Genomic DNA, 23593 nt, shown 5'->3' with positions numbered 1-23593 from the left:
GTACATGCAAAAATCTATGGTTGAAAGAGACATGTTAAAACCTTTTCACTTTCAAGCCTCTCCTGATGTCCATGGAAACCCTACTTCATTTTGTATCAAATAAACATACACAGAGTTCATATTACACTTTCGTTTTACAGTTTTGGCAAAATAACTTATTTATATAACTAAATACATTATATAGGATTTTAAGAGTCGAATTACAGCGGACTGGTTATATATTTTTTTTGTGGATGTTTAATTAAATGTTTTTTCATTTTGATTTCTCAGTTTTCTTTTCAAATATGTAACCCAATAATACATCTGTGTCTTCCAGACCTCAAACGCTTTTGCAAGCCCTTGAACATGTCACTGGCCCTGAGCATCCTGTCTACAGTGCTGACGGGATGAACTGGCTCTGACAAGGTAAAGGGCCTTTTCAGGGAATTGCATGGGGTTTTTTAACCAAGGAGCCGACAGTAAGTGTGGTGGAGACAATGACTAGCTCTTGAAAGATGAAGGGAGGTGGGCAAGGGACAGGACATTCAGGTCCTTGTACATCAAACTGAGGACTTCAGCCTAAAGGAGATGGAGAGCCATGAAACATTTTTAAGTAGGGGTGACAGTCACAGTTACAGTTTAGAAAAATGATATTGGTTGGTGGTTTGGAGGATGCTCTGGAGATGGGGGTGGTGAGGAGGCTGCAGCAAATCTCCTGGCAGAGAGAATGATCAGAACACAGAGTGAGGATGGAGAGAAGCTGATGGAAAGCAGACAGAGCCACTGAGAGCTGGAGAGGAAGCAGGTCTGGGAGCAGGGTTTGGGCCGTGCAGAGTAGGGCTGTCGGTGTGCACATCTGTGTGATGTGTGGGAGCCTTTGTAACAAGCAGGTTGCTGGGACACCTCATTCTTCCCAGGCTGCAACCAGAGGCTGAAGGTATCCATTAGCGCCACGGGGCTTTTCCTTTTGGAGGAAGAAAAATGTGAGACAGGAATCTGACCTATGGCCCTGGCTGGTCAATGGCCTGCTGAATGTGCTTGTTAAAATGTCAGCAGCCATTTCTTCCGTGGGAAATGTCTTTCTTTCTCAGCCCCTACCATGTGCGTACCCTAGGAGGGAGCCAAGAGGTCATGGGTGATGCCAGGGCCCTCACTCCCTGCTGTTCTTGAGTCTGAAATATGGAGGCAGGAAACTCCACAATTGATGTGGACATGAGCAGCACTAAATGAGCCCAACAGATGCATGAACAGAACATCGTATGCTCAGGAAAGATTCTGTTTGTGTTGAATGGCAGAAATAACCCCAAAGACGACGTCGATACCAGCGAATGGTCACTGCGTGGTCACTGCGGACCTGACATTGTGCTAAGCACTTTATGTGTGGGTTCTCATTTAATCCTCAGGACTTTATGAGGTAGGTTCAGGGGTAACAGGCCCAAAGTCACAGAGATAGGAATAGGCAAAGCTCAAGTTTTTACCCAGCTGCCAACTCTAGAGCCCACTTTCATTTAACATTTCCAAAAACGCTTATTCTTTTGATTCATCTAATTCAGTGCATTTTCAACCAGGAATGATTTTGCCCGCTCCTCCCTTCCCCTCATCCCCCACATCGTGGACATCTGGCAAGATTTGAGACATTTCTGATCGCAACTGAGGGTGGAGAGTTGCTACTGGTGTCTAGTAGGTAGAGGTGGAGATGCTACTGAGCTCCCTACAACGCAGAGACCAGCCCCTAAGGCAAAGAATCCTCCAACCCCAAGTGTCAGCAGTGGAGATATCCTGACCTAATGGCTGAAGGAGGTAAACACCCAATCAATATTCGTATAGTTTTGGAATAAACACTTTCCGACACCCTCTTCCTTTCCTTTCTTCTACATTCAGTTGTTTATTCATTTGTTCCTTCAGTGAAGAAACTGCAGCCCTGTCCCGGAGGATTTCGTCCCTTCCCTGACGTAAACAGTGACCCCCCTCGGCTCAGTGCGCCTCTCAATTGGACAGGAAATCACACCTGTTGTTTTCACCTGTTAGATAACTAAACTTGGGTAGAGAAGGTGTTCTCTCCGAAAATAACTGTGTGTATGTTGGCACTTCTTTAAAAGAAAATAAAGTTCGAGATATTAGCTGGGAAGTTGAGGGAGAGCATTGATCCTGAAGCACCACGTGTGTGCGGGGGATGCCCTGAAGAAATCAGTCTGATCCCAGAGAAAACAATCAGACGTGTGGTTTTTCACTCACCACTGTTTTTCAGAAGCGCTGCCAAAACATTTGAGATGCAGACAAAGGAGTCGTTCATGCCCAGCCCCCTGCCCTGGGGGAAGCGGAGCCCCCGGATGGAGAAAAGCGGGCAGCTACCGCCATTAGGGCTTTATTAGTGAGGCGAGAACCATTTAAAGAATCAATGAGGGGGCCAAAACACCGCTGCTCCGCAGACAGGAATCCTCCGAGGTAGCCCCCCACCGTGCCCTGGGAGTTCGGCATACAAGGGGTCTCCACCTCATTAGTGTCCTTCTGAATGTGCAAAGGCACAAACCCACAAGGAATCTGTGTGACTCTTTAATTATGGTTGGGTCTCTTTTGTCTTAAAACAGACTAGAGTCTGCTAGTCCAGTGGGGAACCTTTCAGAGTCTCCTAATGAGTTGGCCTCCTCGTGTTTCTGTAATGCCCCAAGAGTCAGAGAATTGTCTGTCTACCCCCAAAAGACCAGGAGAAGTAGCAACCTACTGAACTTTGGGAACCTTTAGAAGCAATGAGCATCTCATCAGCAGAGTAATTCAAACCTGGCCAGAAGAATCTCTTGGCATGGAAACAGAAAGTGAATTCAAGAATGGAACTCAGAGGGATGAGAGATTCCACTAGATTTAGGATGCCCTCAGATCTGAGATTTTCAAGCTCATAAACAAGTCCTATGTATTAAAAATGCCTGGAACAGTGTAGGAGCTTGATGTTTACTAAATGATTAATCAGCTGAATGGACAAAGAAAGGAATAATTTTGTTGTTCCAAAGTACAGGGGATATTTAAAGAATAAATATTTTAGCATAAATTCCCTGTACTAATGCAAAAAGCCTTCCACGAATTTAACTTAGGGACCAGACCTTCACTTGAAGCTGACTTTTGGTTATGAGGTGTCTTTGGCTTAATGGGACGAATGGCTTTTTTTTTTCTCTCTCTCTCTCTCTCTCTCTCTTTTATACGCTTTTGTTTTATATACTCTGAACTTCAGGGAAGAAATTTTGGAAACAGTAATTTTGAGATCTTAGGAAAAAAGTATAAGCCCAAGAAAACTATTGTTATTCTTTCCCTTGGAGAAGATTATTGGGTAAATGCCGAGCTGTAACAACTTGCACAGAAAGCTGAATATAAAATCCCGAAGGGTGGTCAGATCCTGGGCAGCATTTAAGGCAAATTTCCTTGCCTTTTTATTTAAAGCAAAGTAGCTCAGCAGTGTGTATGGAAAGTGAAGTTTAACGATGTGACGTTCGGAGGTTTGCATACAGTCTCCTGTTCCGCCAGTGACTTGCAAGGTGACCTTGAGGAATCACTTCCTCTCTGAACCTCCATTTCCACTTCTGTAGAATGGAAACAATAGTATCTGCCTCGCATAATGTTATGGGTATTTTTGAGTACCACATACTACCCATGGATGCTATTTAAAGACCGTAGAACTCTATAACATGAACTATTTTATTGTCATCTTCTTATGGTAATTTTATTTCGACATCCAACCTCAAACATCAGTTTTTGAGCTTGTGATACCTCTACAATAACTCCTCACTGTAGTCCTATTAATTCCATAGGAACTAATCTTCTGGAATTTGAATTTTCATTAATTATCAAACTATACAGTCACAGTTTATTTTATTTAGAGCTAATGCCAAAATAGTCATGAAATGGTAGATAAGACTTTGGACCAAGACATAGGGAACACGAGAGCTGGTGTATTGTTTTGTTTTTTCTCTTCTTTCTTTTTTGTTTTTTCCTTTGTCTCTTTTTTCCTCCCCTCCCCCCTCTCTTCCTTCCATCCTGTATTTACATGAGTGTCAGATATTATGTCTCATGACACAACATTAATGAAACTGATTCCTTGATCTCAATGACTTCAGTATTTTCTGGTGATGTTCAAGAGAGGATTAAAACAGAGTATCTCATACATCCCAAACAGACTGGCATGGGAGGCTTTTCGGAGAAAGAATGCCTGGTTTGAATTTTGAAGGGTAAGTAGGAGGTTTGAAGGGAAGGAAGGATGAGTGGGAATACAGGCCAAGGAAACTCCACGTGGTCCCACAGAACCGAAGGGAAAGGCGTTTGAGAGCCCATTCTAGGGAGTAAGACGGAAAAGGTCGAGAGACGCCTGGGTGGGAAGGGCCTTCTCGGCCATGAGGTGTTTTGATTTCGTCTGCGGATTCCAGGGAACCGTGGAAGACCCTAAAGTCCCCTCGCACCACTTTCAGGCTGGCAGCGGTCCCCTTTAAAATGACCCCATGCTACATCTTGGTACGTGGTTACAGACCAGTGACCGGTTGTTACAAGTCATCGAGTTGCTGACGACTGATTTGCAATGGCGGAAGAACTGGTGCGTTTTAAGGAAGAATAAAGAGAAAAGCTCTTTTTGAGGCTTACTGAGGTCCTCACAGTATGCAGGGGAAGACGTGGGAGAGGGCTTCGTCAGCAGAGAACGCTTTCAGACCCCGGGCCTGTCCACGGCCCCGTCTGGCCCTGACAGCCCCACCACATGTGAGCACACACATCGGACACGTACACACTGTTCCACACGCTCACACCTGTCCCATGCACACACACTCACACACACCCCTTCATGCGTCACACACTCACACACAGCCCCCAGGGTCAGGCTCGGGCTGTCGGCAGAGCCCTCCTTCTCCAGGAGCCGCACAGAACTCATGCTGAGTTCTACTTTGTGTTGGCCGCACTCTGGGTTTCTCTGTCTCAGTCCTCCTTGCCAGACTTTGTCCCGTTTCCTCCACCCCCTACCCCGGGGGACTCTGCCTCTGTCTTGCTCCTCTCCCCGGTCGGTCCCTCACTCCCTCTCTCTCCCGTCACTCTCTCCTGTGCCTTTTCTTCGCTCCATCTTTCTCTGCTTTCCTTTCTCCCCTGATCTCGCTCTTTCTGGTGCTTTCTCCCAGCATCTCTGAACTTCTCCATCTTGCTCTCTCTCCAAATTGTGAGTATATCTTCCCAAACCAAACTGGAGCATGAGAGCAGGGAACGAGCCAGCTCTTTTCCTCTTCTAGAGTCTGGCAGTCTGGCCTCAAACCGTGGTGCTGGCCCAGCAGGCCGCTCTGCTTTGGGGCAGGAGAGAAGCTGGGAGCCCCTGCCTGAGCCGCCCCATCTCTTCAGTCCGTGGGCGGCACCAGTGGATGACACAGAGCCCATCAGTGATGCAGTGAAGAGGGACACGCGCATTCTTTTCAGGCATCAGTTTCCAAACCTTGTAAACACATCCTCTCGTGTTGTCCCTTCTGAGAATAGGTCATTTCACTTTCATTCTCTGCACGGAGGGCTTCTCTGGAGGGTGGGCTTTTTTCCTGCTCTCTTCGCCTTTTCCAAATAACTTACTATGACCATGGATTATCTTCGTAACGAGAAAAAAATGTTATGAAATAAATTCAACAGTGTTAGCCAACTTTTGGTGTTTCGTTCTGGTGTTCATTTTCTATGATATATCAGTTCCTGATTTTGCCAACTCAAAAACAAAAGAAGGTAGCACGCATGGGCGAATGTAGGTTTCTGTACTGAGGAAACTCACTCTATACAGAAAGAACCTCTGCTTCCCTTTTGGGCTTAGAAGGAGGAATCTAAGGATTGTAATCAATATTTTGGAAATATCTGAAAGCAAGAATGACTAATTAGTGGGCGACTGTCACCTGCCAAAGCAATCATTTGGCTCCTCTCAGCTTCTCCCCCAAGAAGTTGCTTCATCAGACCTCATAGAGCAGTGAAGTGCTCCAGCCATGCCCAGTGAAACACCAAAATCATGGGGATTTTGCAGGCGACATCGAGACCGTCAAAGATGCTCTGCACACGAGAAGCCTCCCCTTTGTTTCTTGAGTCATTTTAGGATAGGGAGGCATTGTCTACGACATTTGCCAGCACTTTTTTTTAGATCCTTCTTCATAGCATCCCCAAAACGAAATGCTCCTCTAATGCTATCTGTGTGCCTTAGCTGTCTATTACATTCTCCCACAGCACGACGGGTGATCAGGGCGAGTGGAATGATATTGCTAGGAGTGACCTATTATTATCTACAGATTACGTTTGACATGGAAATTAAATGAATTCTGCTAGAGCTTTGGGGTCAGGGAGAGAGGAAAACGCCTCATTGTTGGGTTCCCGCGAACTGGACTGACCGGACGTGGCGGTAAAGGGACCTGTGTTCGTACACACGAGGCGTGGGCTCCCAGTTTGAAAGATGCATTTGTTACATCGAAGCTTGAAATAGGAAAAATGTGTAGGCAGAAACAACAGAGATGAAAGGAGAGAAAACTAATTATTACTACCACTGCACATGTGTATTGGGATATTTATATAATGTGTTAAACTTCTCCTGTAGGGAACATGTTTGTCATATCAGTGAGAATGGAACTTTATTCTGAGAGTGGGTATTCTAAAGCTTCAACACTTTTAGCTTGGTGAGGATTTTTTTATTTCTTTTTTTTTTTGCTTGAAATTATCCTCTGCACCTTTTTCTTCTCTCCACCTGTCTTTCAATGAACATCATCTTCTCTCTCCTGTCTTTCATTTTTCTTTGTTAGGCACATGGAGAAAGAAATGGAGTGACCTCGTCCTACTGGGGAAAGGACGTGAGTTCTGGTCAACGATCCCACTGATCGTGTTTTCTCAACTGTAAAAGGAGATGGAGAAGTCTGAATCAAATCTATCGAACGTCTCTTCCAGTTCTGATACTCATACATAAATGATTAGTATCTTGACTCATTCATCTGGTAAATATTTTTGAGGCAATTCACCATTAACAAGGTATTGTGCTGGGGTCGCAGGAATTTAAATTTGGGTACAGTACACACAGCTTGTTAGCTAAATCCTAAACGGACCCTTTCTACTAAGCACCGAATAAAACCTTTCCATTTTGAGAAGGCTTGTTCTCAAGAGGATGAAGACTATCAACACCTCTCCATGCCTGTAGAGCTGTGTCTGAATAGGAGCAGAAGGACTGTGAGTAGAAACCCAACTTCGTTCATTAGCAAGAGGGTTCAGTAGCTCTGGTACAAGCCAGCAGCTCAGCCATGTAAGTTTTTGGGGAGTGGGGATCCTCTACAGATGTTTGAATAATGACTAGGAAAAACCAGATTCTTGAGCTCATCTTTCTAGTCAGCTGGTCCTGCAGACATATGAGTAATTTCTGGTTAGTAGTTTTTCTTTTTTCCTTTTGGATTTTCTAGTACGTAACGCATCATAAAAAATATAACAAATGGGGACTGAAAAGTATAAGAAAATCTTCCCACATCTACTGTGGTAATGATGCTGATCATATGCATTTTGGTCACTAGGAAATTGCTGAAACACTGTACTAAATGCTCAAAGAAGAATAATGCAGTGGTTTTCAAATTTGAGTGTATCTGAATCACCCAGGGAAATTGTGAAGTATTACGATTCTGGGATACACCCTCCATCCACTGGGTCTGATTCAGTGAGTCAGGGCTGGAGCCCGAGAGTCTGTGTGTTTAACAGACTGTCCAGGTGACTGTACAGGTGTTCTTTGGCCAGGCTGAGAGAAACATTGGTACAGCACTGAAGTACTCAAATTCTGTCCATATGAGTTGATCAACTGTATGCAAGGTCCTAAAACATTTAAAGTATTTCCCCTTGAAATCTTATAGGAGAGAATGGCCATGAAAGCTAAGCTATACAGAGCATCTAAGTCAGTCTCGGCTTACATTTTATGCTTAATAATAATTACCCTTATTGTCTCCATTCCAATGAGAAGGATGGAGGTTTTGAGGCGCAGATATCACTCACTGATGGTTTACAGACAAAATATTCAACAGCAGAAGCGTATGGGGTTTGGAGTCTCAAATCAAAATGTTAACCCAAGAGGCCAGGGCATGAAACTGGAATAGGGTTTCTAACTTAGAGAAGCTGGGGAGGAAGATCAGGACATGCTGGCAGAAGATGCTGCAGAGAAACTCTGAAAGCAAAACACCCTAGTGGCCTTTTATGTGATACCAGTGTGATCATGCGCTGGCCTGTCTGGCTCGTTTAAAGAGGCCAGAAGAGGGGGACCACATCGCAGGTGTGGTGGCTGCACATAGGTGACTACGCACAGATCAGAACTCCAGAAAGATCTTACTTGCAAATCAGTATTTATAGTATTAGTCATACGTGCTAGTTAACTTTCTAGAACACTTCTAAAAAAGGTCCATATGCATTAAGTTTGAGTCAATAATTTGTTCCCAAATGAATATTAATGACAAAAAGTAATATCCAGTGTTGAGCTCTATGAAGGAAGTCACTGAGTTAAAATTCAATTTTGTAACATTGAATGTTAGTGCATTCCAGAATAGAAGTTTGTAGTTTACCATATAAGGAATCTGATCAATACATAAGAATTTTAAGTGAATGAATGAATGAATGATGGCTTTAAAATTCTCTCATTGATCCAGCCCCGTCACATCATTTTAAATTAATTTTCTCATTTTGGCATCAAGGTTGTTGATGTTATAAATATATCTTTCCATTAAGTTATTATTTCTAAAATTTTAAAACAGGCTTTTTGGCTGTTTCTACCTATGATTTTGGGGCTGGACATACCATTTACAATGAGATATTTCTGTATATTCTAGAGTAGAATGGTGGTCTTCATGTAATATAAATTTCAGTAAAAGAAAAAAAGGCTTATTTATTTCATGTTTAAGTGCAAACTGGAACAAGTAAAGAGCCTGGAGTCTCATAGGTGAAGAGAGACATTTCCATAATACCAGGCCCCAAATGTGGGCCTGATTCATCTTTGGACTTCCGACCCAGTTTTTCTTTTTAATGCTTTATTTAGATATAATTTATATATCATATAGTTTACCAATTTAAAGTGCACAATTAAACATTTTTAGTACAGAATTGTGCGACCATTACTACAGTCCAATCTTACAACATAATTATCACCCCCTAAAAGAAGCCCCGTACCCATTAGCAGCCTCTCCCATTCTCTCTCCATATTCCTAGACAACCGTTAATCTACTTTGTCTCTATGTATTTGTTTATTATGGACATCTTATATGAATGGAATCATGCAATGTGTGGTCTTTTCTGACTTTACACGTAACATGATTTCAAGGTTCACTGAAATTGTTTTTTATTGTTTATTATATATCACACTTTATTCATCCATCCATTTGTTATTGAACCTACGTTTCCACTTTTTGACTTTGTGACTAATACTGCTATAAACATTCAATTCATGTACAAGTTTTTGTCTGGATATACGTATTCATTTAAGTATGTGCCTAGGAGTGGAATTACTGGGTCATATGCTAATTCTACATTTAACAGTTTAAGAAATTTGCCAAACTACTTTCTAAAGCGGCTGCGTCATTTTACATTCCCACCAGCGTTGTATGAGTTCCAAAATCTCCCCATCTTTGCCAACGCTTGTTATTCTCTTTTCTATTATAACCACATGATGTGGTGTCTCATGCTGGTTTTGATTTGCATTTCCCCAGTGACTACTGTTATTGAACATCTTTTCATGTGCTTATTGACCATTTGTTATTGGGAGAAATATATATTCAGACTCTTTGCCTATTTTTAACTTGGGTTATTTGTTCTGTTATTATTGAATTTTAAGAGTTCTTTATATATTCTGTATACAAGTATTTTATGAAATATATGATTTACAAATATTTTCTCTCAGTCTGTGTCATTTTACTTTCTTGATAGTATACTCTGATGCATGAAAGTTTTTAATTTCGATCAAATTCAATCTTTTTTGTCACTTGTGCCTTTGTTGCTGTGTCAAGGAAACCATTGCCTAACTCAAGGTCTTGAAATTTTAATCCTATGATCTCTTCTACGAATTTTATAGTCTTGCTTCTACATTTAGGTTGGTGATCTATTTTGATTGTTGAATGTGGTGTCAAGAAGTGGTTGGACTTTTTTGTTTGTTTGTTTTGCATGTAGATATCCAGTTGTTCTAGCATTATTTATTGAAGACTATTCTTTCTCCATTTTATTGTCTTGGCACCTTTGTCAAAAATCAAATGATTGTAAATGTAAGTGTTTATTTTTGGATTTTCAATTCTATTCCACAGATGACTATCCTTATACTATTATTACACTGTCTTGGTTCCTCTCCCTTTGCTGTAAGTCTTGAAATTGGGAAATATGAATTTTCCAATTTGGTCCCCCCCCGCCCCAGATTGTTTTGGTTATTTTGGGTTCTTTGCATTTCTATACAAATACTAGGATCGGCTTGCCAATTCCTGAAAAAAAAAGGGGGGGAAGGCAGCTAAAATTTTGATAGATATTGTGTTAAATTTATATCAATTTGGGGAGTATTGACATTTTAATATTAAGGCTCCCAATTCAGAATCATAGGATAATTCACTATTTATTTTGATAACCTGTTTCTATCCACAATGTTTTGTAGTTGTCAGGGTATAAGTCTTACGCTTTTTGTTGTTGTTGTTAAATTTGTTCCTAGTTTATTCTTTTGATGCTATTATATTTCGAATTGGTTTCCTAATTTCATTTTCAGATATTTCATTCCTAGTATATAAAAACACAATTGATCTTTTGTATGTTGCTCTTTTATCCTGCAACTTTGCTAAAGTCATTCATTAGTTCCAATGAGTTTTTAAGTGAATTCTTCAGGATTATTTATGTACAAGATCATGTTACTTTCAAAAAGATAGTTTTACTTCTTCCTAGGCACTCTGGATGCTTTTTATTTCTTTTTCTTATCTTAATGCCCTGGTGAGAATCTCCAGTATGACGCTGAATAGAAGTGATGACCATAGTCGTCCTCGTCTTCTCTCTGACCTCAGGCAGGGACCCTGTTTTGTACCATGAAGTATGATGTTAACTGTGGGTTTTTCACAGGTATCCTTGATCAGGTTGAGGAAATTATCTTCTATTCTTATTTCGTTGAGTGCTTTCATCATGAAACAGTGTTAGATTTTGTCAAATGCTTTTTCTGCCTCTATTGAGATGATCATATGGTTTCTGTCCTTTATTCTATTTCTATAGTGTATTTTATTGATTTTTGAATGTTAAATCAGTCTTGCATAAATCCCACCTGGTCATGGTATATAATTCTTTACATATGTTGCTAGGTTTGCTAGTACTTTGCTGAGGATTTTTCTATCTATATAATAAGAGATATTGGTCTGTAATTTTCTTATGATGTCTGTCTGGTTTTGGTATCGGGGTAATACTGGCCTTATAGAATTAGTTGAGAAGCTTTATCTCCTCTTTTTTTTTTTTCCCAAAGAGTTGGTAAAGATTAATATTAATTCTTCCTTAAATGTCTGGTAGAATTCACCAGTGAAGCCATCTGAGTCTGTGGGAATACTTAAATAAATTATCTTCCCACACCAAAAACAGTCTTCAGAATTAACTAGAATTATAAGCATACCTTTAGACTTGACAAGATATCCATGAGGTACTGTTGAACTAGAAAAGCACAATACAGAAAAATATGAACTATATGACTACCTTTCTGAAGGCAGTTATAACTTTAATGTATATGTATTTATGTGTTGTATATGTTTATGTACATGTTTACTTTTATTCCAAATATATCAATATCTATTTTGATTCCAAATATATTAATATAGAATAATACTCAAAATATTATTACACAAGTATCCTCCCAAAATGGAGGTCTGTTTCTGTGGGACAGATTACCAGGATTAGGATTATTGGGTTGAAGAGTATGTGTATTTCATAAATGTTTCCAAGTTACTCACAATACAAGTTAACAATTCTGATTTCCATGAGTAATCATGAGGGTACCCATTTTCCTGTATCCATCATAACACAATAATAGCTATTTTAAAATTTTAAAAACTCATTCATAGGTATAAATGATTATTTTCACTGTTAGTTTAATTTGCATACTTCTCATTCTAAGTCTGGACATATTTAAATGTTTGTGAGCCATTTATACTTGTTCTCCTGTGTGGTGTTTACTCATAAACTTGCCCATTTTTCCTTTGGAGTTTTTCTTTGTCCATATGTAAGATTACTTAAATATTGTAATCTTGGTGTCATATGCAATGCAAAGACATTTGAGAAATATTATTTTCATGTTCACTTTGTGTATATTATATTGTTCTATGAAATTTCATTTTCCACCTTAACTAATGTGTCTATTTTCTTTTAAAGTTTCTGGGTTCTCAGATTTGGTTGAGAAGTGTTCCCTACCTTTATATTTTCTATGTCTATTTCTTGGTTTTTATAGAGAATTCTATTTTTACATTTAAGACATCAATGTTTATAAATATTTTTGTATACGGTCTTGGACATTTGTTTCCTTCCAGGTGGATAGCTAGTTGTGCCAACACCATTTAAAAATAATCCATTCTTTTCTCATGAATTGAAATAAACCTTTGCCATCTTTGCTGCTTCTCATAGGTGTTATTAGTCCTTAGTATATCACTCCGTCAATTTGTTAACATTTTCATTTACCATTTATGCTTATATATTCATAAGTAAAAGTGCTCTGCATTGTTAATACTACCCCCATCAGATTTTGATATTTTACGGGCTGCATATTAAACTGGTTAGTTTTCCTTTTTTTATATGGTCTGAACTAGCTTCTATAACATATGAATTGTCTGTTTTATAAATGTATGAAAGTCAACTTTAGTCTATCCTGTTGCCTTTTTCAGTGATAAATTTTAAATTACTTTTCCAATATTATCTAAAGTAATAGAGTATTCTAGTTTTTCTCTTCCTGAGTCAACTTGGATAACTTATATTCTTCTAAGAAATCATAGATTTTCTCTACATTTTCCAACTGATTCCATAAAGTTATAGGTATGATTATATGTATTAATTTTTAAATTCCCATAACAACCCTGTGACATTATGGCAGTTTGTAAAAATCACTACTGTGATGCTTACAAAGCACACACATGCACCTGATCACCTCTCAGGGAATTAGGTAGCTATCAGTTTTATTAACAAGTTTGGTTAGGACCCTGTTTATTACAAAAACAAAAACAAAAAACACCCAACTTGCTAGTAACTGAGGGGTTATTGCCCAGAGAACAGAGACTTTTACGTAATCCAGGTCACTTCTATGCGGCAGTTAGAGACAGAATAAGGAAGCGAGGATGGAATGTAAGTGACTGGACCGAGGTCACACACCCAGTGAGCGGTGAAAGTCAAACTTGGCACCTAAAGCACAGAATTTAATACCAGATGCTAAGATTCAAAATTGACCCCATGTGGAGTCAATACGAGTGATCTCTCAGGAAATAGATGACCCAAACACATAAAAGGGAGATGGTTCATTCCTTCATTTAACCCTGTTCAAAGGGTACGTCGTTGTTTTAACTGACAGGGCTATTTGCAAATTGCATCCGGTGTGGCTGCTTCTTCCCAGTGACAGACATGGTTCTGAGCTTTTCAAATCCTGGGAATGATTTGGGTGGATAATGTCAGCTGATTATGAATTTCTGGTGTGTGGCCCACAGCTATTGGTGATGAATCAGTCTGCTACACAAGGGGACTTTTGATCAAGAGCACATTTCTGCATAATGAGAAGTAAAGTAGTCAGATTAATGGTGTCAGCATTTTAATGGGACCTGGGAAAATGGCTGGGTGATGGATTCTTTTTGCACAGAGCAGCTCAGTCTTCTGCCTCCCAGACTTGGATCAAGGAGAGCCCAAGGGGAGACACTGAAAGGTCATCGCGGCTCTCTTGACAGACGTTGGCACAAGTGTTTCCTAGTTGTGTCCACCTCCTCTTTGTTGGTGACCTATCCCCCTGCTGAATGTGATACTTGGAGTAAGAGACATGGGAAACTGTTCTGGGTTGGGGATGTCGGAAGCACCATCATTAAACGATTTATAAAGGAAAGATGCAGGCATCGGGTAGTGCTGGGTTCGCTAACATGGCCCTTGCCAAGCAAGGAAGACTTGTGAAGGGTGGCCCTTCTCCATCTGGGTGAGGGTGGCACACTTGACCTGTCTTCTTCTACATGAGCTTTGTTGCCTTGGGCAAACCTGGAGGAGGAAGCCCTGTCAGTATGTACATGTGAACATAGCCTGAAAATAGCAGCCAGGGCCAAAGCCAAGGCATTTTATAAGGTTTAGGCTGTTGCTATGAATACCAGATAGTATCCACTGAACATCGACAGGATACCTGTAAGATGCACATGCTTTTTACCATTTTGGTTAATAAACCTCCAACAATGAAGCTATTAGTATTCCCACTTTATGGATGGGGAACTTGAGGCTCTGCGTGTTTATACGTCTCTTCCGAAATTACCTAGCTAGCAATATTAACAATAGTAATAATCATGATTCTAATCATGGTCGTAATTGCTAATGTTTATGCAGCTGACACTATGAGCCATGCTCTCTTCTATGAGGCTTTTATGCTTGAATTTGAGTATCCAAATGAATGCGACAAGATGGGACATTATAGTTTTACATTTTACAAATGAGAAAATTGAGGCCCAGTAAGCTTATGTAATTTGCCCAGAGTCGCAGAGTAGTGACGGAGGTGTGATTTGAACCTGAGCATCTGGTATTAACCTCTGTGCTTTAGGTGGCAGGCTTAACACCCCATCTTGGTAAGACCGAGGTGACTGGAACACTCTCGGTCCCACTGCTTCCTTTCCTGACTCCACCTCTGCCTCTGAATCGCTACAGATTACACATTCATAAATATTTATTAAATGTCACTGACCCCTAACCTGAGTTAGGTTTCTGCTGCGTGTTTGCACATTCCTCTGTTCTTCTCTTATTTTAACACTCGCACTTACTGTATTTTCTTACATAGCATTTGTGTTCCCTTCTAGGCTTTGGGCTACAGGAGGGCAGGAGCTGGACTGCTCTTGTTTAGGGTTCTATGCTCAAGGTCTAGTATAGTGTCCATATAAATAAAATTGCATTTTGGATTATTTATCACCACATTTTACAAATATTCCTGATAGAATACTGGCAATTTGGAAGGTATATTTAGAATGGTCTGAGATAAAATATAAAGTATTTGTCAAAGCCAAAATTCTTACTGGATGACTCCAGGGGGCTCCATAAAAAAAATTAGACAACAGCATTTCTGCATCCTAAACACTGAGATGCAACAAGATTCCCCAAGACAGCCAAATGGAAGAGTAAATCTCTTCATACTATGTGGTAGAAAACACAAACAGTGATCTCGAATACAAGCTGTACATCAAAGGACTGTATGCCTTGACTTGCAATTCAAGTGTTTCTCACCTTGGCAACTCTGTAAGCACGCTTAGAGGTAGATAGCAAATATGGTGTATTATTGATGGTGGGTGTTCTAAGTCAAGTCATGGAATAAACATTTGCCGATGAAGGAATGAACAAACGATCAAATGAGTGAATGAATATAATAAAGTCAGCTTTGCTCCAGATTCACCTGAGGAAAAAACTGATGCTTTTCTACTACAACGTGATGCCTCCTTCTGTTTCCAGTGATCTTTTATGTGTACACACTACCATTTAAGCCCCTTCCTGATGGCACCCTGTGAACATTAAGATCTGCCAAGAGAGCAAGGCAGTTCACAGAGGTGAAGAGATTTTTTTAAACAATGCCTCGTTACTGCTGTTGTTACAGTTGTGGTTGTTATTGTTGTTATCGATACTCTCATCCTACACACACACACACACAGTTGCCTTTGAGCATATTATCTGCCAGGGACGATGAGCCCAAAGGAAAACTCCAGCGTGGAAGAGACCGAGGGGCTGGCTGCCTACTGAGAAAGAGAGGACGGGCCCAGAGCCCAGGCCGCTGAAGAGGCGCACACTGGGTCTGAGGACCAGGCAGGGAGCTCTCGTCACTGGGCCTAGCCCCCACCCCCCGCCATTGAAGCAACCCTGAGAATGCTGTCGGATCTTCAGCGCTGACCTAATCTTTGTGGCCTCATCTTGTTGTGACAGGTTTCCCCGCTCACCATATCCATGACACTTTATGATGTTTATAAACTCAGTGTCAGTCCCACTGCTCATCACTTGCCTTTGATACCAAAAGAATGTTTTATTAGACATGGCTTTGTTCATTCAAACCTCGTTCTTCCCTCTCATCTTCATAATAATTTTTAAGCCCAGACTATTAATCTTTGTACCCTAGTTAAAACTTTCTCCCAGTATGTTCTTGTGTAGATACTAGATATTCCTAAACTCAGAAGCTTACATTCATTGCCCTCTGTGGGCCTTCTTGAGGACAATAATTAGCTAGAAAGCCTAGCTGCCAGGCAGAAAGACTGAAGAAAGTGACCCGATATTAGGTGAGATTGGGGGCAAGACACTTTCTGGGGTATGCTCCCTGCTAAAAGTTGCTACATCAAACAGTTCAATTTATTTCGAGAAAAGCACTGAGTTCCTCTCTGTGAGGGCCGCTGTATCCAGGGAGTGAAGTGCACTGAGGCCACCACCACGCAGACGACACAGTGATATGGCAGAATTGCAAACTGATGAGCACCTTGGTCGAATTTTGTGTGAAGAGCTGTAGGAGGAGGATTCCACTGGGGCGTCGTTGAGCAAACTTTCAGGACACAGATAAATACTGAACCAAGTGTGCACTAGACTGAGGAGGGAAACAGCATCCAAGACTGAAGGGCACAAAATTGTGTCTGCTGCAGTGGCAGAACTCTTCCCCTTCTGCCAGTGTTCTAGCTTCTTTTATTTTCTTGACTACAACATGTTCTTCCTCCGTGTTGAGTCTTCGTAACCTGTCTTCCTTCTGCCTCTAAGGTGCCCCCAGCCCAACTCTGTTCACTTGGCTAACTCCTACCTGTGCCTTTAATTCTCGGCTTAAATGTCCTGTTCTTAAGTTGGCCTATCCTGACACAGTTTAATTCAGTTCTATGATTTATGCTCCCATCACACTTTTAAAATCCTTTCTGTTAACTTTCATTATGCTCAACATACTCGCTTAATGCCTGCCTTCCCACGTCTACTGTGTTAATTAAACAAGGAGGCCATTAGAGTGATGTGGCTCTAATCCGTGGAGGCCTCCGTAAGCAAACCAAAACCTAAGCCTGCAAATGCCTCGAAGTTACAAAATCAAAACACTAAAGACAACCCGTTACGAAGAGCGAATGAGGCTATAAGCTATAGACAATCAAATATTTTCCTTCCTTTGCTTCTGCATTTTCTCTATACGTCTTTCCCCTGGCTCCTGTTAGCAGGACGCTCTTAAGCACTTCCAATTCCGATTGATTTTTGCTCAAATAAACTCTTAAATATTTTAATTTGTCTCAGTTTATCTTTTAACGAGTGCGAACTCATAAAGGCCGAGACCATGTCTCTCTGGTTCTCTGTGTATTCTAACCGCCTTCCTCAAGACCCAATGTCTAGTTACCACATTGCTATTTGTATTTTTATGTAATGGTGGCAAGTGGCACGAGATGAGGACAACAAATAGAGGAACACGACATTATAGGGGGTTTTTGATCAATATCTTTCACTTAACATATGCTCCCAGACACCTTCATTTTGAAAGACCTAAGTAAATGTGGAAGAAACACAAACACCATAGATTTTCTTCAAGCTTTAAAAAGACTATTTTATGGAAACGGAAGATAAAAGATGGGTAGTTGACAACCATACATACACTGATGATGGTTTCCCAGGAATTAATTTCATAGGGAATGGAGGTCTTAGAAAATGGTCTTTCATATGTGGCAGCCTCTAAATATTCCTGAAAGTATGGAGCAATTTATCGAAGTATATACTCCGAAAGGAGGAAGGCAATGTAGAGGAAAACTAAGGTTTTATTCATATCAATGACAACTGGAAGTAGACATAGCCATGTAGATAAAAATTCCTATCCAGTCACACCTGAGGGATGTAGTACCTTGACTATTGGTTGGTTGGCTGATCTATTCATTCATTTAATGAGTATTCATGGAACTATAGCTTACTCAGTATGTCAAGCATTAAACTGAACTCAGATCTTGTCCTTACATAATTCACTATACAACAGAGGAGAAAGACCATCGTACAAGCAATTAAGCCTGTGTTTGTCCACCACAATGGCAAGGAGTGCTAGAAGGAAGAGCACAGATTTGAGAGTACCTTGGCTAGTGGACGTGCCCATCAGAAGGTATCTGAGGTGTCTTGGGCATTGACACTGACAGAAGGAAGTTAGGTTTTGACTGTACTCAAGAGGCCTCAAGGCTCTACAGTATGTAATTTCTCTGAGGCCTGTCCATGAATATTTACTGTGACACTGGAATAATCATGATTCTCAACTTGCAAGTGTCCTTAACCTGACTACCTGTATCTACAACTCAAATGGTTTTCTCTTCTCATCACGTAATGAGTGATTCTTATTACGGAACTAGTGGGATCACTCCAATTTTTAGCTATGTGTTACTGAATTCTGTGGGGTAAATTATGTGCTATTGGAACATGAATATGAAGATGAATTTTCCAAGGTCTTAGGACATAATCTTTAAGTCAAGGGCCTATACCATGACTTTCCACCTGTATTTATAAATATGACCTATTCTTAGAGAAAATGAGGACTCCCAGAACATGCTCACTAGAGATCTGGAAAACCCCAGGATGGACCTTTATCCCCAACCCAAAGGATAGACTGCCCACTCCCTTACGTGAGCTGGCCTTTAGAATATGAGGCAGCGATACGTTATCTTTTGGAATAAGATGGAGTACCATTTTACTGCTTTTTGATTTTTGTTCTGAATTTGTATCTCCCTACACCTTTTCTCCCCTTGTGTTGTCTCTTGGTTTAAACAAAGAAAGAACATAAAAAGCCACAGGAATATGAAGAGTTTCTAGACTCCTCAACATCTCCTGCCAGGGGCTCGTGCCAGTTACTGTATCGACAGTCTAGAAGCAGAGTCCTGGCTTCTGCGTATCTTCTCATGATTTACTGATTTGCTTTTAATTTAAATTTCAGAATAGGTAAGAAGTCTGGATTGGGCATAGGTTTTAATTCCTCTAGAATTCTAAGGTCAGGGATGGAGAGATGGGTAGGATACAGATAGATCTGAAATGGCATGCGTTAAACTAGTCAGAGAAGGAAGGATAAAAATCCCAAACAGGGACTTCACCGTCAGGATCCCACAATACACACTACGGGCACATTTATGGACCCTGTTGGAGTAACTTCTGTGATGGGTAATTTTATGCACTATCTTGGGTAGGTTACAGTGCCCAGCTATTTGGTCAAACAACAGTTTAGAACCGGCGTCCCCAACCCCTGGGCCATGGACAGGTACCAGTTTGTGCTCTGTTAGGAACTGGGCCACACAGCAGGAGGTGAGCGGCAGGCGAGCCAGGAAAGCTTTGTCTGTATTTGCAGCCACTCTCCAGCACTAGCATCACTGCCTCGGCTCCACCTCAGATCATCAGGCATTAGATTCTCATAGGAGCACCGGTCCCCGATGCCCAAAAGGTTGGGGACCGCTGGTTTAGATGTTGCTGTAAAAGTATTTTTTAGATATAATTACACTTAAATCAGTAGGCTTTAGGAGAAGCAGATCCCCCTCCATAATGTGAGTGGGCCCCCTCCATAATGTGAGTGGGCCCCCTCCAATCACCTCAAGGCCTTGAGAGCAAAGACAGAGGTTTCTAAATGATGAAATTCCCGAGACTGTAACATTAGAAGCCATGCTTGAGTTTTTAGCCTATTGTATACTGAGGTTCGCACTCAAGACTTGAGTCTCCAGCCTGCCCTATAAATTTCAGACTTGCCAGACCCACAATCACATAAGCCAATTCCTAAAAATTAATCTCTCTCTCTCTACACACACACACACACACACACACACACACACACACACACACACACACACACACTTTTGGGGGAGCACTGACTAACCTAACAAATACATTCTCTTTTCGGGAAAGGTGTGTGTTGTTTTGATGTGCAATAATGGGAGCCTAGGGAAGCGGCCTCAGTCTGTTTGGCCAGTGGAAGCAAATCTGTGCCTAAATGGCAGTAACTTCTCACTTCTCGTAATCAGGGCAGATCTTCCTGCAGTGACAGTCACATGTCCTAGACTACCCTCACAGCATGAGGAGCAACAACTTGGTCATGGACCACGGCTGAGCCACAGGCCTCTCCTGGTGGCCTTGTCTTCTCCCTGCTTTGTCTGACCTGCCACTCCTGCCACAGCGAAAACCTGGAATTTAGAGCAGAAGTCAGGTTTCTTCTAGCTCTGCAGTTGTTAAGCCTTTAACTTTGGTGAATATTGGAACTACACGGGCAAAACCTTCACCTCGGACCTCTGCAGACATCCCACAGATTGGCTGCAGAGGGGAGCCTGGCCAGAGGTGATTAACCACAGATCACTAACAGCTCAATGGAAAGGCCTGTGTCCAGGAATTCTTTTTGCCAGAGGTCCTGGGAGCGTTTGCTGCAGAGAAACGAGTTTGCAAATAAGCACTTTTCTTTATAAAGGCCCCTTTCCCCAGCTCCATTAGCTCCCAGCTCAGTTTTCAGTGGCAGGGGCTGTCTTTTCATCTTGAACTTTACATATTCTTCTAGTTTAGCCCCATCACACAGAGCCCTTTGGCAAGCCACTCTCTCTCCCACTGCGAATTGTTGGGTACCAAGGCGGAGAATAAAGATAGGAGTCAGCCAACGCCGCCCCCCCCTTCCGACTCCGCCTCTCTCTGTGCTTAACAGCGGATTTCAAAAACTTTGGTTTTCTTTGTCATCAGGAAAGATGTTGGAGTCAAACAAAGGGAGAACAAAAATTCCAGACGTGCTGAGAAAATGAGAGAGAGAGAGAGAGAGAGAGAGAGATGTGTGTGTGTGTGTGTGAGGAGGGGGTGTGTGAGGTGTGTGTGTGTGTGTGAGTGCGTGTGTGTGTGAGTGTGTGCCGTCTCACCACCACCCCCAACGCCGCCACGGATTAGCATTGTAAGCCTCAGGAATGTATGTCATTTGGGGCTGAGTTCGTGGTTTGAGCAATGTTCCTTCCACCTTCCTACTGGAAAATTTAACCTCTTTTTAGTCTTCAGTGAGCCAAGGGAACCGAACACCATTTGTGTGTGTTCTTCCCTGCAACTCATCTCTAGAATTAAGTGTCAGCTGCCCATCTCCACAGCCCTGGCCTGGTTCCTCCTCCTGGATTTCACAGTATGTTCTAACATTTCACATCCCCTCTTTTGCTCGCTCCAAAACACCTTCCCACGGCAGCCGGAGTGATCTTTCGTCTTGCTAAAATGCAGATGTGAGGACCGTGTTGCCCGTTCCTGGAGAACCAGGTGCGAGCCCCTGGCGGGGCAGCCGCGGTGCTCTGGGGCTTGTGGAGGTCCCCGCCACGGCCCTGTCTGTGCAGCCCCTCTCTGGCCTGCCCATCCCGCTTCCTTCTAATTATTTTTACAGCTGTGTTCCTTTCTTGAAATTAGTTGTTCACTTTTTTTTTTTAAGGTAAACTCTCCCCCTTCCTTACACCCCTCTGAGTTCTGATCTACTCTCTCCACCCTAGGTAGGGTGAGACGCTTCTGTAGTTGCCACTGCTTTTCTCCATTCTCAGAGAATCGCCCGTATTTGCTCACCTTTCTGGCCAGCCTGAGAACCCACTGGGGACTCTGTCCATAGCGGAGAGTCCGGCACATAGACTATCCTCAGTCGATGCTTCGGGGTTAACAGACAGCGTAACGCAGCACAATATGGGAGTTAAGCGCTCTGGCTTTGTCACTGGACTCATGTGGACTTGGATCCCAGCATGTGCTGCCCGAGCCCGGGCAGAGTCACACCACTGTTAGAGCACTGATGGCCCAAATGCACCGAAATAATGTCCACAAGGTACTCAACACATCCCTCGCACATAGCGAAACCTTGATATTTACTGTCACTAGGCAGAACTGGTTGCTCTACTTGACTCCTGTCTAACTCCACTCTCTGTTAGCAGAACATCCTCTCCACTCCAAATGCCCACGGTAGTCATCGACTACAGGGGAAAGAAAGAGTTAAGCCCAACTCCGTTCACCGCAAATCCACAGGCACTAAATAAGGCTCCAACGTTCAGGCTGTAACTATGGGCTGCAGTTAACTATAAACAGCTGTTGCAAGATAATAGCCTCCACTGGTAAAATAAGGCCGCTAGCCCCCCTCCCTCACCATGAAACCTTTCTTACAAAGAGCATTCAGATCCCATGGATAGAGAGCTCAGTCTGGCAGTAATCAGAATTAAGAGATGGGGGGCAGGGGTAAGGGCTGTTAAGCTTTGCAGATCAAACTGGCATGTCTATAGCAATTCTATTTCCGCTTCCAAATGCTGAAACACCCAGGCGCCTCTTATCTGCTGCATGTCCCCCTTCTTGTTCTAAGGGTGGGGGGGAAACTCTGGCCCCTGCTGTTCCCTTCCTGTCCCAGCAACTATAACAACTGGATGAAAGGGCTGACGTGAGCCCAGAGGACGCATGTGCGGCTCTTTAGACTGAAGCCCGCACTCGGCTCATTCTCTCTTCTCATTTTAGGAAATTTAAGTATAAACCAAAACTCAGCCATGTGTGTCCATTTGGAATTCGGGGACTTTAGGTCCATTTCAGGATTTAACGAAGGTGAGATTCCTGTTAGTTCTACTCTGCTGGAGGTACGTGGCATGTGGCTGGTTTGCGGAAGTAAGGAAAATACCTTTTGCTTCAGAAAATATCCTAAATAGCAATCTGGTGGCAGGCACATAGTAGGCACTCGATATCTGTGTGTTCTTTTGAGCTCTTCCATGTGTGAAGAGTGATGAAGGAGCTCTGAAAGCAAATGGATTTGCTTTCAAAGAATGGCTGATAGAGTCATTGAGTCTTTGAAATGGAAATTTTGAGAGGGTTGTCTAGTGTACACCCTATCATCTCTCTATCTATCTATGGAGTTTAATGGGACCTAGAGAAATTGAGGTTTACATATGGGTCAGCCAGCAAGTCAGCAGCAGACAAGAGATGTACCAACCTCTGACCCCCCAGCCAGTGAGTTCAATCAGCTCACATCGAAAATCACAAGACGAAAGTACAGTTCTCTGCAGTTTGGGTAAACAAAATTCAGGAGGAATGTTCAGAAGGAGCAGCCCTCAGGAGTTTAATTCTGTGTATGGCTGTGGTCTCAGGAGAAGTAGAGGTGCCTACAATGTGCCTGTCTCCAGCTAGATCATACATCTTAAAGACTAACTGGGCACAGTAAGTGCTGTTGAGATAATGAATGGCTTATGGACTTGCCCACTGCTGTGAAGGCATCCTTTGCAAATATGGGAATGCACTAATAACTAACACCCATGGTTATCCTTACTGAGTATTTATCGCGAACCAATAAATAGCTGTCTGTGAGGGAGATGTTCCTGTTAGTCCCATTTTATAGATAAGGAAACTGAGGTTTGAGAATATTGACATTTGCTCATTGTTACCCAGCTAGGAGGTTCTGGAGGCGAGGTTCAAAGCCATTTTCTGACCTAGAGCTGGATTTCTTGAT

The 23593-nt window shown here is 42.1% G+C and overlaps 2 long non-coding RNA genes across 21 annotated transcripts in view; one reads left to right on the top strand and one right to left on the bottom strand.

Annotated features, from left to right (window-relative positions):
- LOC120623021 (uncharacterized) overlaps positions 1-9722 on the top strand; it is a 560047-nt gene extending 550325 nt beyond the window's left edge. For 17 of the 20 annotated variants that reach the window (XR_005658645.1, XR_005658636.1, XR_005658629.1 and 14 more), the window contains 3 exons: positions 317-405; positions 1548-1779; positions 6753-9722. This is a non-coding gene — a long non-coding RNA (uncharacterized LOC120623021). Of the gene's footprint in view, positions 1-316; positions 406-1547; positions 1780-1860; positions 5209-6550; positions 6630-6752 lie in introns of those variants that run through there. The other 3 variants (XR_005658643.1, XR_005658638.1, XR_005658640.1) reach the window with 3 other exon arrangements.
- The window catches only part of LOC120623023 (uncharacterized), a 55386-nt gene that overhangs the window by 13327 nt on the left and 18466 nt on the right, over positions 1-23593 (bottom strand). The window lies entirely within an intron of this gene.

Source organism: Pteropus medius, unplaced genomic scaffold, assembly GCF_902729225.1.
Source record: "Pteropus medius unplaced genomic scaffold, Ma_sr-lr_union100, whole genome shotgun sequence".
NCBI lineage: Eukaryota > Metazoa > Chordata > Mammalia > Chiroptera > Pteropodidae > Pteropus > Pteropus medius.
This window is presented reverse-complemented; position numbering and strand designations above follow the sequence as displayed.